Source organism: Hypanus sabinus, chromosome 19 (assembly GCF_030144855.1).
Source record: "Hypanus sabinus isolate sHypSab1 chromosome 19, sHypSab1.hap1, whole genome shotgun sequence".
Classification (NCBI taxonomy): Eukaryota; Metazoa; Chordata; class Chondrichthyes; order Myliobatiformes; family Dasyatidae; genus Hypanus; species Hypanus sabinus.
Window position 1 is genome coordinate 3613314 of NC_082724.1, and position 14856 is coordinate 3628169.

Sequence of the window (14856 nt, forward strand, 5' to 3'; positions counted from 1 at the left end):
TGATGATTCTGGGTGGAACAGAGAGCCCGATAATGATTCTGAGTGGAACAGAGACCCTGATGATGATTCTGGGTGGAACAGAGACCCCGATGATGATTCTGGGTGGAACAGAGACCCCAATGATGATTCTGGGTGAAACAGAGACCCTGATGATTCTGGGTGGAACACAGACCCTGATGATTCTGGGTGGAACAGAGACCCCGATGATGATTCTGAGTGGAACAGAGACCCTGATGATGATTCTGGGTGGAACAGAGACCCCGATGATGATTCTGAGTGGAACAGAGACCCTGATGATGATTCTGGGTGGAATAGAGACCCCGATGATGATTCTGGGTGGAACAGAGACCCTGATTATGATTCTGAGTGGAACAGAGACTCTGATGATGATTCTGGGTGGAACAGAGACCCCGATGACGATTCTAGGTGGAATAGAGCCCCCAGTGACCCTCTCAGGAATCCTTTGTAGGGACAGTCCACCACCAGTAAAGCCTCCTCACCATTGTGTGCATCTACACAGCATTGTTGCAGGAAAGCGGCATCCAACATCAGGACCCCCACCACCCAGGACGTCCCCGCTTCTCACTGTTCCATCAGGAGCCTCAGGACTCCTCACTTTGTAGGACTCTCATAGTCTTGATATTTACTCATTATTATTATTTTTGTATTTGCACAGTTTGTTGTCTTTCGCACGCTGGCTGTTAGTCCCCCCTGTTGGGTGCAGTCTTTCATTGATTCTATTGTGGTTCTTGCATTTACGGAGAATGCCCACAAGAAAATGAATCTCAGGGTTGTGTATGGTGACATATATGTACTTTGAACTTTGACTTCCAGTCGCTACAGGAAGGGTGTGGAAACCACAGAAAGGGTGCAGAGGAGATATACAAGGATTATACAAGGATGTTTCCTGGATGTTTCCCAGGGCTGAAACGGCTAGCACGAGAGGGCATGGTTTAAGGTGCTGGGGAGAAGGTACAGAGGAGAGGTCAGGGGTGAGTTTTTTACGCAGAGAGTGGTGAGTGTGTGGAATGGGCTGCCGGTGGCGGTGGTGGAGGCGGATACAACAGGGTCTCGTAAGAGACTTTTGGATGGGTACATGGAGCTTAGTAAAATAGAGGGTTACGGGTAACCCCCGGTAACCTCTAAGGTAGGGGCATGTTCGGCAGAGCTTTGTGAGCCGAAGGACCTGCACTGTGTTATGGGTTTTCTATGTCCCTATGCCATGCAATTCTCGTAGCAGACGGTGATGCATCTGGTCCGGGCACTCTCGAGGGGAGGGTGTTCCTGTAAAATTTAGTTAAAATAGGGAGTGGGTGTCAGCCCCAATATCGCTGCTGTGCTTTCTCGGCCAAAGAGGTAGTGTTGCGGGAGCAGGTGACATCGTCGGTTATGTGCACGCCCGGAACTTGGTGACCCTGACTCTCTCCACGAAGGAGCCGTGTATGAGGAGTGGTTAGCCCGCCCCTTCCTAAAGTCCGCAGAATTCTTTTCCGTCTCGTCCACGTTGAATTAATCAAAAGATGAATTAATAAACTGAGGGATCTTCCATTAATCTGGGATACAAGCGGGGAGGAGGGGGTGAGGGCGCCGGAAGAGGCGGGACGTATCCCGGAGCCGGAGGTCAGAAAGAAGTTCCGTCAAACTTTCGTTAAAGAGTTTCGGAACTTTCTCTGTTTGGAGCCGTATGGCTGGAATCCCATTGAACGGAGTCCCAAATTGCATATCGGCCCCCGTACCCCCTCACACACCTTTCGTCATCCCGCCCCCATGTTCCCATTCAATTCCCCTCCCTCTAGCCCACTTCCTCCCCTTTCCCCCCACCTCTCCTTTCTACACTGTGTGCGATGACAGACACTCCCCAGTCAAAGGTATCTTGTACACTGTCGGAGAGCCTCAGTTACCCCCACTGCCCACCCCGCGAGACCCTAATTACCCCGCGAGACCCTAATTACCCCGCTACCCACCCCGCGAGAACCTAATTATCCCCGCTACCCACCCCGCGAGACCCCAATAACCCCCGCTGCCCACCCCGCGAGACCCCAATTAGACCCGCTACCCACCCCGCGAGCCCCCAATAACCCCCGCTGCCCACCCCGCGAGACCCCAATTAGACCCGCTACCCACCCCGCGAGACCCCAATTAGACCCGCTGCCCACCCCGCGAGCCCCCAATAACCCCCGCTGCCCACCCCGCGAGACCCCAATTAGACCCGCTACCCACCCCGCGAGCCCCCAATAACCCCCGCTGCCCACCCCGCGAGACCCCAATTAGACCCGCTACCCACCCCGCGAGACCCCAATTAGACCCGCTGCCCACCCCGCGAGCCCCCAATAACCCCCGCTGCCCACCCCGCGAGACCCCAATTAGACCCGCTACCCACCCCGCGAGCCCCCAATAACCCCCGCTGCCCACCCCGCGAGACCCCAATTAGACCCGCTACCCACCCCGCGAGCCCCCAATAACTCCCGCTGCCCACCCCGCTCGGATCTTGTGTGGGGAATAGCCCCTGCAGGTGGAGGGTTGGTGGGACCAGAGGCGGCAGCTTCTCTGACGGCAGCATTTTCTGTGCCCACCAAGGCCGAGATGGAGGACACCGGGACCCCGCGTGGGGAGCGACCCCAGCCTCGTCTCCGAGTCCAGGCCACGCAGCGGCCGGCGGGACGGACGGAGCGAGCCCTTGGGGACCGGCGAGAGGCGGAGGAAACAGCGTGGGAGGTGTGTTCCCAGGTCCTGCTGCCGTACCTGCTGGCGGGTCTGGGCATGGTCCTGGCCGGATGCGTCCTTGACATCATTCAGGTGAGCGGCTCGATTCCCGATCGGATCCGGATCCGAGTGATTCCGGGGGGTTGGGTGTGCCCGAGGTCAGTGGGTCCCAGAACAGATAGTGGTTGTGATGAAACGAGGCAAGAGAAAAAACACCAAGTTACACTGAGAAATAAAATAAATAATAAGAGGAATAGGGCCGTTCATACATCAGGTGGCAGAGGGGAAAGAGCTGTTCTGGAATGGCTGAGTGTGTGTCTCCTGTACCTCCTGCCCGATGGTGACATTGAGGAGGGGGCATGTCCTGTGGGGCAGAGTGGTGGGGAGGGTTGTGCCAGAGATGGGACTGGCTGTCTGTCACCTGCAGCCTTGTTCTCATCTGGTTGGAGCTTCTTCACCAGTCAGAATGTAGACATTTCCTAGAATCTTTGGTGACAAACGACATCTCCCCAAAATTCAGAATGAACTGTAGCTTCTCTAATGGCAGCGATATGCTGGGCCCAGGGTAGATCCTCAGACCTTGGTGCTCAGGTTCTCCAAGCTGCCCCCTTCCTTTCCAGTGCGGACCCCTCAATGAGGTGTTTGTTCCCCAGCTCTCCCTTCCTTAGCCATGGGTGAGGTGCTGGAGGATTGGGGGAGAGACGTTCCTCTGTTGTTTGAGAAAGGTTCTAAGAACACACCAGGGAATTATAGGCTGGTGTCAGATGTAGGTAAATTATCGGGGCGGGGGGGTGTTCTAAGTAACCAGATATATGAGTATTTGGAGAGACAGACTGATTAGGGATTGTCAGCTTGGCTTCATCTGAGGGAGGTCGTGTAGTTATTTTGAGGAATTTACCAGGAGTTATCTTCAGGGAGCGGTGTTTCAGAAAGGCAGCGTCCATGATTAAGGACCTCCAGCACCCAGGGCATGCCCTTGTCTCACTGTTACCATTGGGTAGGGGGTACAGAGGCCTGAAGGCACACACTCAGCGATTCAGGAAAAGCTTCTTCCCTCTGACATCCGATTCCTAAATGAACATTGAAGCTTTGGACTCTACCTCACTTTTTTTAATATACAGTATTTCTGTTTTTGCACATTTTAAAATATCTATTCAATACACGACTAATTTATTTATCATTTTGATTTCTCTCTGCTAGATTGTGTATTGCATTGAACTGCTGCTGCTAAGTTAACAAGTTAACATCACGTGCTGTTGATAATAAGCCTGACTCTGATTCTGAAAGTTAATGAAGGAGAGGCAGCGGATGTTGTCCACATGGACTTTAGTATGGCCTCCTCTGCCAGCGTGTCTTTCCAGCATTTAACACAATCATCCCTCAGAAGCTGGAGGGTAAACTGTCCTCATTGCGACTCAACACTCCTCTCTGTAACTGGTCCCACATGGAACATTTCCACTTTATTGTATTTCTCAACGTGGAGTAGAGAGCGAGTTTATAAATCTGGCGGGAGCAAAGGATGTTGGGAATGGCCGTGGGAGGGGTGTGGGACGAGGGGGCATAGAAGGAGTGCTGGGACGGAGGGGGGTAGCATGGGTGCAGACACACCTGAGGCACCAGGCAAGGCCATTTGATTCCAAACAATTGGTTTATCGATCATTACAGAATGTCTCTCTGGTGCTCCTCGCTCCCTCCCCTCTCCCTTCCCCTTTTCCCAACCATGATTCCCCTCTCCCTGCCCCCTTCCCACTCTCAGTCCACAATAGAGACCCAGATCAGAATCAGGTTTATCATCACTCACATCTGTCATGGAATTTGTTTTTATTGTAGCAGCTGTACAGTGCGATACATAAAATTCCTACAGGACTGTGCAAAGGTCTGAGGCACCCAGTTCTGTACAACGAAATGGAACAACATTCCTCTGGCCACAGTGCACCCACAAAACACTTATCAAACACAGCGTACAAAACAAAATATTACCACAGTCAGTGAATGGCGTCTTTCCCTCAAGAAGTGCACGATCCGGTTCCACGGAGCAGTGTTGAGTCCTGTCGAGGACCGGTCAGCCGCCAGTCTGTGAGGAGCGGTGGTGTCAAACGCTGAACTGAGGTCGATGAATGACATGCTGGCATCATTTTCCAGGTGGATTAGGATGGATTTGGGGGGGGGGGGAATCATCAGTGGATGGGTTTGAGCAGTGGGTGCATTGGAACGGCTCCAATCCAGCTGGAAGGTGGGATTTTATACAATTCATTAGCAGCTGCTCAGTTGAGGTCACCGGAATGATGCTGCCTGGCTTGGACCCCGCAGAGGCAATGGATTGTTTCAAAGGGGTATTAAAGATCTCCGCTAAAACTACTGTTGATGGGACCGCACAGTCCCTCAGCGCCTGACCAGGTACCTTGTCTGGTCCTCCGGCTTTGCGTGGGTTTGCCCTGACTGGGATCCTCCCCCCCACCCCCCTTGGTTGCAGCCTGAAAGGAGGCCTGTTCCTTAGGGGAGGGAGGGCTTTCCTCTGTCACGTCATCCTTGTGAACCTCCCCTGGACCCTCCCCAATGTCAGCATGTCTTTTCTTCCAGAAGCGGCCCGGAACTACTCTCAGTACTCTGAGTGGGGCCTCACCAGTGTCTCATAAAGCCCAGCAGTATATCCTTGTGTTTTAAATGAGACTGGGGAGGGTCCCGAGCAGGCTTACAAAACCCAGGTTAATGTCTATGAGACATTATATCCGCCCTTGTTCAATACCTTGACTGTCTTATTCCCCCTTGTTCAATACCTTGACACTGTCTTATCCCCCCTTGTTCAATACCTTGACTGTCTTATTCCCCCTTGTTCAATTACCTTGACACGGTCTTATTCCCCCTTGTTCAAATACCTTGACACTGTCTTATTCCCCCTTGTTCAATACCTTGACACTGTCTTATCCCCCCTTGTTCAATACCTTGACTGTCTTATTCCCCTTTGTTCAATTACCTTGACACTGTCTTATCCCCCCTTGTTCAATACCTGACACTGTCTTATCCCCCCTTGTTCAATTACCTTGACACTGTCTTATTCCCCCTTGTTCAATTACCTTGACACGGTCTTATCCCCCCTTGTTCAATACCTTGACACTGTCTTATCCCCCCTTGTTCAATTACCTTGACACTGTCTTATTCCCCCTTGTTCAATACCTGACACTGTCTTATCCCCCCTTGTTCAATTACCTTGACACTGTCTTATTCCCCCTTGTTCAATACCTGACACTGTCTTATCCCCCCTTGTTCAATTACCTTGACACTGTCTTATTCCCCCTTGTTCAATACCTTGACACTGTCTTATTCCCCCTTGTTCAATTACCTTGACACTGTCTTATCCCCCCTTGTTCAATACCTGACACTGTCTTATCCCCCCTTGTTCAATTACCTTGACACTGTCTTATTCCCCCTTGTTCAATTACCTTGACACGGTCTTATCCCCCCTTGTTCAATACCTTGACACTGTCTTATCCCCCCTTGTTCAATTACCTTGACACTGTCTTATTCCCCCTTGTTCAATACCTGACACTGTCTTATCCCCCCTTGTTCAATTACCTTGACACTGTCTTATTCCCCCTTGTTCAATACCTTGACACTGTCTTATCCCCCTTGTTCAATACCTTGACACTGTCTTATTCCCCCTTGTTCAATACCTTGACACTGTCTTATCCCCCCTTGTTCAATTACCTTGACACTGTCTTATTCCCCCTTGTTCAATACCTTGACACTGTCTTATCCCCCCTTGTTCAATTACCTTGACACTGTCTTATCCCCCCTTGTTCAATTACCTTGACACTGTCTTATCCCCCTTGTTCAATTACCTTGACACGGTCTTATTCCCCCTTGTTCAATACCTTGACACTGTCTTATCCCCCCTTGTTCAATTACCTTGACACTGTCTTATTTCCCCTTGTTCAATACCTGACACTGTCTTATCCCCCCTTGTTCAATTACCTTGACACTGTCTTATCCCCCCTTGTTCAATACCTTGACACTGTCTTATTCCCCCTTGTTCAATTACCTTGACACTGTCTTATTCCCCCTTGTTCAATACCTTGACACTGTCTTATTCCCCCTTGTTCAATACCTTGACACTGTCTTATCCCCCCTTGTTCAATTACCTTGACACGGTCTTATTCCCCCTTGTTCAATTACCTTGACACTGTCTTATTCCCCCCTTGTTCAATCTCTTCCCACCTATGTTTGTGACACTTCTCATGCTTCGAATTTTTTCAATGATTTTAAGTTCCCTGGCCCCCTCCGTCTTATTTTCACCATGAACGTCCAGTCCCTATATACCTCCATCCCCCACCGAGATGGTCTTGAAGCTCTTTGCTTTTTTTTGGATTCCAGACCTAACCAAATCCCCTCTACCACCACTCTCCTCCATCTAGCGGAATTAGTTCTTACTCTCAATAATTTCTCCTTTGGTTCTTCCCACTTCCTCCAAACCAAGGGTGTAGCCATGGGCACCTGTATGGGTCCCAGTTATGCCTGCCATTTTGTTGGCTTTGTGGAACAGTCCATGTTCCAAGTCTATACCGGTATCCATTCCCCTCTTTTCCTCCGCTGCGTCAACGACTGCATTGGTGCTGCCTCTTGCACAAATGCTGAGCTCATTGACTTCATTAACTTTGCCTCCAACTTTCACCCTGCCCTCAAACTTACCTGGTCCATTTCTCCCCTTTCTTGATCTTTCTGTCTCCATCTCTGGAGACGGCTTATCTACTGATATCTACTATAAGCCTACAGACTCTCACAGCTATCTGGACTATTCCTCTTCCCACCCTGTTTCTTGCAAAAATGCTATCCCCTTCTCACAATTCCTCCGTCTCTGCCGCATCTGCTCTCAGGATGAGGCTTTTCATTCCAGGACGAAGGAGATGTCTTCCTTTTTTAAACAAAGAGGCTTCCCTTCGTCCACCATGAACTCTGTTCTCAAACACATCTCTCCCATTTCCCACACATCTGCCCTCACCCCATCCACCCACCACCCCACTCAGGATAGGGTTCCCCTTGTCCTTACCTACCACCCCACCAGCCTCCAGGTCCAACATATAATTCTCCGTAACTTCCACTACCTCCAATGGGATCCCACTACCAAGCACATCTTTCCCTCCCCCCCTCCCCTCTTTCTGCAGGGATCGCTCCCTACGAGTCTCCCTTGTCCACTTGTTCCCCCCATCCCTTCCCACCGATCTCCCTCCTGGCACTTATCCTTGCAAGTGGAACAAGTGCTACACCTGCCCTTACACTTCCTCCGTCAACACCATTCAGGGCCCCAGACAGTCCTTCCAGGTGAGGCGACACTTCACCTGTGAGTCGGCCGGTGTGGTATACTGCGTCTGGTGCTCCCAATGCAGTCTTTAATATATTGGTGAGACCCGACGCAGACTGGGAGACCGTTTCGCTGAACACCTATGCTCTGTCCGCCAGAGAAAGCAGGATCTCCCAGTGGCCACACATTTTAATTCCACATCCCATTCCCATTCTGATATGTCTATCCATGGCCTCCTCTATTGTCAATATGAATCCAAACTCAGGTTGGAGGAACAACACCTTATATACCGGCTGGGTAGCCTCCAACCTGATGGCATGAACATTGACTTCTCTAACTTCTGTAACTGCCCTCCTCCCCTTCTTACCCCATCCCTGACATATTTAGTTGTTTGCCTGTTCTCCATCTCCCTCTGGTGTTTCCCCCCACCCTTTCTTTCTCCTGAGGCCTCCTGTCCCATGATCCTTTCCCTTCTCCAGCTCTGTATCACTTTCGCCAATCACCTTTCCGGCTCTCTGCTTCACCCCACCGCCTCCGGTCTTCACCTATCATTTTGCATTTCCCCCTCCCCCCACTACTTTCAAATCTCTTACTATCTTTCCTTTGGGTTAGTCCTGACGAAGGGTCTCGGCCCAAAACGTCGACAGTGCTTCTCCCTATAGATGCTGCCTGGCCTGCTGTGTTCCACCAGCATTTTGTGTGTGTTGTTGTTTAATGTCTATGAGGACTGTTTGATGGCTGTGGGCCTGTACTTGCTGGAGTTTAGAAATGGGGGGGGGGCAGGGGTATCTATTTGAAACATATTGAATATTTAAAGGCCTCGATAGAGTGGATGTGGAGAGGATCTTTCCTTTGGTGGGGGAGTCCAGAACCAGAGGACACAGATAGAGTGGATGTGGAGAGGATGTTTCCTATAGTGGGGGAGTCTAGGACCAGAGGACACAGATAGAGTGGATGTGGAGAGGATGTTTCCTGTAGTGGGAGAGTCTAGGACCAGAGGACACAGATAGAGTAGATGTGGAGAGGATGTTTCCTATAGTGAGGGAGTCTAGGACCAGAGGACACAGATAGAGTGGATGTGGAAAGGATGTTTCCTATAGTGAGGGAGTCTAGGACCAGAGGGCACAGATAGAGTGGATGTGGAAAGGATGTTTCCTATAGTGGGGGAGTCTTGGACCAGAGGGCACAGCCTCAGAATTGGGGTGTCCCTGTAGAACAGAGATGAGGAGGAATTTCTTTAGCCGAGTGTGGTGAATTTGAATTCATTGCTACAGATGGCTGTGGAGGCCCAGTCCTTGGGTAGATTTAAAGTGGAGTTTGATTAGTAAGGGTTGGGGGGAGGAGAATGACCTTGAAAGGGACAATAAATAAGCCGTGATGGAGTGGTGTTGCAGACTCGATGGGCTGAATGGCCAAATTCTGCCCCTGTGTCTTAAATCACTATAACCTTTATAAAACTCTCGTTCGGCCTCATCTGGAATATTGCATACAATTCTGGTGCCCCACTGTAGGAAGGATGTTGGAGAGGGAGCAAAAGGGGTTCACCATGGCACTGTCTGGATTACAGGGCAGGTAATATCACGAGAGGCCGGACAAACTTAGGTTGTTTGCTCTGGCACATCGGAGGCTGAGGGAGGGTTATGAGATTACGAGAGGCACAAACAGAGTAGACAGACGCTGTCTTTTTCCCAGGGTTGAAATGTCTAACACCAGAGGGCATGCATTGAAGGTGAGAGGGGGTAGGTCTGAGGGGATGTGAGGGGTAAGTTTTTTACTCAGAGTGGTGGATGCCTGGGATGCGCTGTCTGGTATGGTGATAGAGGCTTTCAAGAGAAGTTTGGACAGGCACGTGGAAGTGAAGAAGATGGAGGCAGATGGACCCAGTGTAGGGAGGAGGGATTCGTGTTTGGGTGTTTCTGATTTGCTTTATAGCTGGTTCAGCACAACATTGTGGGCCGAATGGCCTCTTCCTGTGCTGTATTCTTCTGTGTTCTAACGTAACCCGAATACAGTATCTATGGAGGCGAGTATTCCCAACTAATCCCAGTTAATCCCCTGTGGTTCCCAGGTGACCAGCATTCCCCGGACATCCCACAGTTCCTGCTGACACCACTGCTCTTTCTCTGGGAATACCGGACACAGTTGTGCCCTCGGTCCCTGAGAACTGCCAACGTCTTGCCCGGACGGAGCGCCCCGCTGCCCGCCACTGTGACCCGCGGATTTCCCCCGCCCCCTCGGTGGATGAGCGGAGAAGCTGGGCTGCTCAGCGGGGAGGGGTGGGTGGTGAGCGGGATGGGGCTAAGTCCCCCCTTGCCCCAGGATGGTGTGATGCCGCGAGACCTCATCGTTTGGTGGGGAGGGGAACGGGGATCAGGGTAAGAGTCCACACTCCCTCCCACCTGTACTCCCTCGCTCCCCCCCCCCCCCCTTCAGGACAGCTCTCCCCGGCTGAAGTGCAGACAGATTCACAATGCATCAGTGACTCTGCAGAAACTGCACAGCCTGCTCTCTGCCAGGGGCCGGGCCTCGGCTCCGAATATTTGTCTCTGTCGGGGGAGGGGTGTGCGATGCAAGTCTGAGCAGGGAGAGGGAAGGTCAGAAATAAACCCATCCCCTGATCCTCCAGCCCACCGGGGTCGGCAAGAGTGAATTCAGCTGAAATCTTGTCACATCTTCGGACCTTCGAGGCAACCCTCTAAATCCGTCGGCAGTTGTGGTTATTCCGAACACGGCACCTGGATTTTAACCCAAGGACGGGCTCCCGGACAGTGAAGTTCATCAGGAGGGAAAGTGTGGGGGCTCGAAGTTGCTTTCTGCCCGACCGTGTGTGTGGAAGAGGGCCCGGTGTCCAGTGCCCGAGGAGAGGGATCCAGAGAGGAGATTCTCATGGGGATAGGCTTGGGAGGGTAGGGGTGCTGGTGGACTTCCGCAGCCATGCTGGTGACGCAGATCGAGCTGGAATTGTGGTTCCAGGAGCAGAGGCTGCGTGGGTTCACCTGCCGCCACAGCCAGTTGCCGGCGGGATTCCGGGCAGAGACGGGCGCCGGCGTGACCTGCCAGGTGCTGGTGCCTTTCCTGTTGGCGGGCCTCGGGATGGTAGCTGCCGGCATCGTGGTCGACGTGGTACAAGTGGGTATTTCTGTGCTGTGTGCTCCAGCTGGGTATTGGTGGGGGGGGGGGAGACGCTCGGTCTACTGGGTGGGGCTTAACAGGGCCTCAGTGACTTATTTTTGGGGGTTCACAAGGGTGGCATATTGCAGAGTTGGATAGTATAGGCCAAATGGATCAATGGCCTCCATCCATCAGGTTGGGGGTGGGGGCCAGTGAGTCTATCTCTGATTTCCAATGTCCCAGAAGGAAAGTCTGGATTTATATAGCACCTATCACAATATCTGGGCTTCCCATAGCAACCATCACTGGGGCATTCTGGGAGAGCCAACTTGCACACAGCAAGATCCCTTGATAGACTGATCAGTGCAATTTTGCTGGAAGGTTAGATTACGGAGCTTCCTCAGTACCACCCCTCCCACAGTGTGACCCCCTCCCTCAGTACTGCCCCTCCCACAGTGTGACCCTTCCTCAGCACCGCCCTTCCCACAGTGTGACCCCCTCCCTCAGTATCGCCTCTCCCTCAGTATGACCCTCCCACAGTGTGACCCCCTCCCTCAGTACCACCCCTCCCACAGTGTGACCCTTCCTCAGTACCGCCCTTCCCACAGTGTGAACCCCTCCCTCAGTACCACCCCTCACAGTGTGACCCTCCCTTGGTACCACCCCCCCCCCCCCACAGTGTGACCCCCTCCCTCAGTACCACCCCTCCCTCAGTGTGAGGTGTTGGTAAAACCCATCTGTCCCGTTATGCTGGTTTATAGAAGGTTCACCAGCTGTGAATGTTTTCCTGGGATGTTTGAAGCCTGGATTAACAGGGCCATTTTCCCATTGCTAAGTTGCTAACTCTCTGCATCCACCCACTCCCCCCTTCCCCCCTCCCCAAACTAACTTGTGACATTTGCCGCATTGTTTAGTTCTATTTAGAGTGTGTCACTAGATGTACAAGGTGCAGGAATGTTTCTGTTTTCGGTCCAAGTTAGTTGACAGTTACTGATAAAGAGCTTCTCAGAAACGTCATTCGCAGCCCATCTTTCCAGAATTTCCAACACTCTCTCCATCTCTCAGACCTCCCTTAATCACTCTTCTTGATGATCAGCTCTGCGACCCCGTCTGCCTCCCCGCCGAGACTCCCTCCTTCTGCCCCTCGAGACCACATCCTCCTCTCCACCGACCCCCTCCGTCTGCCCCTTGAGACCTCCACATCCTCCTCTCCACCGAGACCCCCTCCGTCTGCCCCTTGAGACCTCCACATCCTCCTCTCCACCGAGACCCCCTCCGTCTGCCCCTCGAGACCTCCAAATCCTCCTCCCCGCCGAGACTCCCTCCGTCTGCCCCTCGAGACCTCCACATCCTCCTCCCCGCCGAGACCCGCTCCATCTGCCCCTCGAGACCTCCACATCCTCCTCCCCACCGAGACCCCCTCCGCCTGCCCCTTGAGACCTCCACATCCTCCTCCCCGCCGAGACCCCCTCCGTCTGCCCCTTGAGACCACATCCTCCTCCCCGCCGAGACCCCCTCCGTCTGTCCCTCGAGACCTCCACATCCTCCTCTCCACCGACCCCCTCCGTCTGCCCCTTGAGACCTCCACATCCTCCTCTCCACTGACCCCCTCCGTCTGCCCCTTGAGACCTCCACATCCTCCTCTCCACCGAAACCCCCTCCGTCTGCCCCTTGAGACCTCCACATCCTCCTCTCCACCGAGACCCCCTCCGTCTGCCCCTCGAGACCTCCAAATCCTCCTCCCCGCCGAGACTCCCTCCGTCTGCCCCTCGAGACCTCCACATCCTCCTCCCCGCTGAGACCCGCTCCATCTGCCCCTCGAGACCTCCACATCCTCCTCCCCACCGAGACCCCCCTCCGCCTGCCCCTTGAGACCTCCACATCCTCCTCCCCGCCGAGACCCCCCTCCGTCTGCCCCTCGAGACCACATCCTCCCCGCCGAGACCCCCTCCGTCTGCCCCTCGAGACCTCCACATCCTCCTCCCCGCCGAGACCCGCTCCATCTGCCCCTCGAGACCTCCAAATCCTCCTCCCCGCCGAGACTCCCTCTGTCTGCCCCTCGAGACTTCCACATCCTCCTCCCCGCCGAGACCCGCTCTATCTACCCCTCGAGTCCTCCACATCCTCCTCCCCCCCGAGACCTCCACATCCTCCTCTCCACCGACCCCCTCCGTCTGCCCCTCGAGGCCTCCACATCCTCCTCTCCACTGACCCCCGTCTGCCCCTCGAGGCCTCCACGTCCTCCTCCCCACCAAGACTCCCTCCGTTTGCCCCTCGAGGCCTCCACGTCCTCCTCCCCACCAAGACTCCCTCCGTCTGCCCCTCAAGGCCTCCACATCCTCCTTCCCACCGAGACTCCCTCCGTCTACCCCTCGAGACCTCCACATCCTCCTCCCCGCCGAGACCCCCTCCGTCTGCCCCTCGAGGCCTCCACATCCTCCTCCCTGTCTCGCTCTCTATCTCTGCCATTTCATTTAAAAGGTATTTGGATGTAACTGGCTATTGGGGCCACTGTGCCAATGCTGATCCCTTGTGGAGTAAACCCCTTTGCGGGGTAAGTCTGAGGCAGGTACATTAACACATTAACTGGCCTTGGACAGGCAAGTGGATGGGAAGGGATAAGAGGGATATGGGTCGAACACATGCAAATGGAACGAGCTTAATAGCCATGTTGGTCAGTCTGAACCAGATGGGCTGAAGGGCTGTTCCTGTGCTGTATAACACATGGTACAGAGTCTGTGCCAACTATCAATACCCGTCCACACCGATCCAGATATGTTCTCCCCGCTGTCCCATCAGCTCCCCCAGATTCCGCACCCCCACCCACGCAAAGGGGCAATGTTATCCCAGTGACCCACACATCTTTGGGATGTGGTATTAGGCAGAGCAGCAGCAGGTGGAATTTATTTACCTTGACTCTGTTTGAGGCAGGCACAATAGCAACGTTTAAACGCCTTCCACATGGATAGGAGAAGCTAAGGCCAAAAGACCGGAGCAGAGTTAGGCCATTCAGCCCATCAAGTCTTATCAGTTCTGCTCCACCATTCCATCAGGGCTGATTCCCCCCCACCCAACTCCATTCTCCTGCCTTCTCCCCAAAACCTTTGACTCCCTTTCTAATCAAGAACCTATCGACCTCTCTTTTAAATATACCCAATGACTTGGCCTCCACAGCTGTCAGTGGCAGTGAATTCCACAGATTCACCACCCTCTGGTTAAAGAAATTCTTCCTGATCTCTGTTTAAACTGGACATCCCTCTATGTCTTTTGGTCCTAGACTCCCCCACTCTGGGAAACATTCTCTCATGTCCACTCTAACTAGGCCTTTCAATATTTGATAGGTTTTAATGGGATTCCACCTCCCCCCTTAAACTCCTGTGAGTACAAGCCCAGAGCCATCAAACGCTCCAAGTATGTTAACCCTTTCATTGGCAAGATCGTTGTGGTGAACCTCCTATCCGATGCCAGCTCATCATTTCTTCGATAAAGGACCCAGGAGTGAGCCCAGTACTCTCTGTGTGGTCCTAGACTCTCCCACTGTGTAGGGGACCAAGGTGGGTGCACGCCTGATGGAGTCCCACACAGAGGACGAGGAGGAGGGCCGTGCAGTGGAAGGGTGGGACACTGAAAGAAGGACCTTGAGGTTCATCTCAGCACAGGTTAAAGGAAGCAGGCTTTTTCCACTGAGGCTGCGTGAGGCTAGAACCACACGTCAGGGGTTTATGGTGAAAAGTGAAATGTTTAAG

At 53.1% G+C, this 14856-nt stretch overlaps 1 pseudogene; it reads left to right on the top strand.

Moving 5' to 3' along the window:
- The first annotated feature begins 858 nt into the window (after nucleotides 1-858).
- The window catches only part of LOC132377680 (solute carrier family 41 member 1-like), a 42828-nt pseudogene continuing 28830 nt past the window's right edge, over nucleotides 859-14856 (top strand).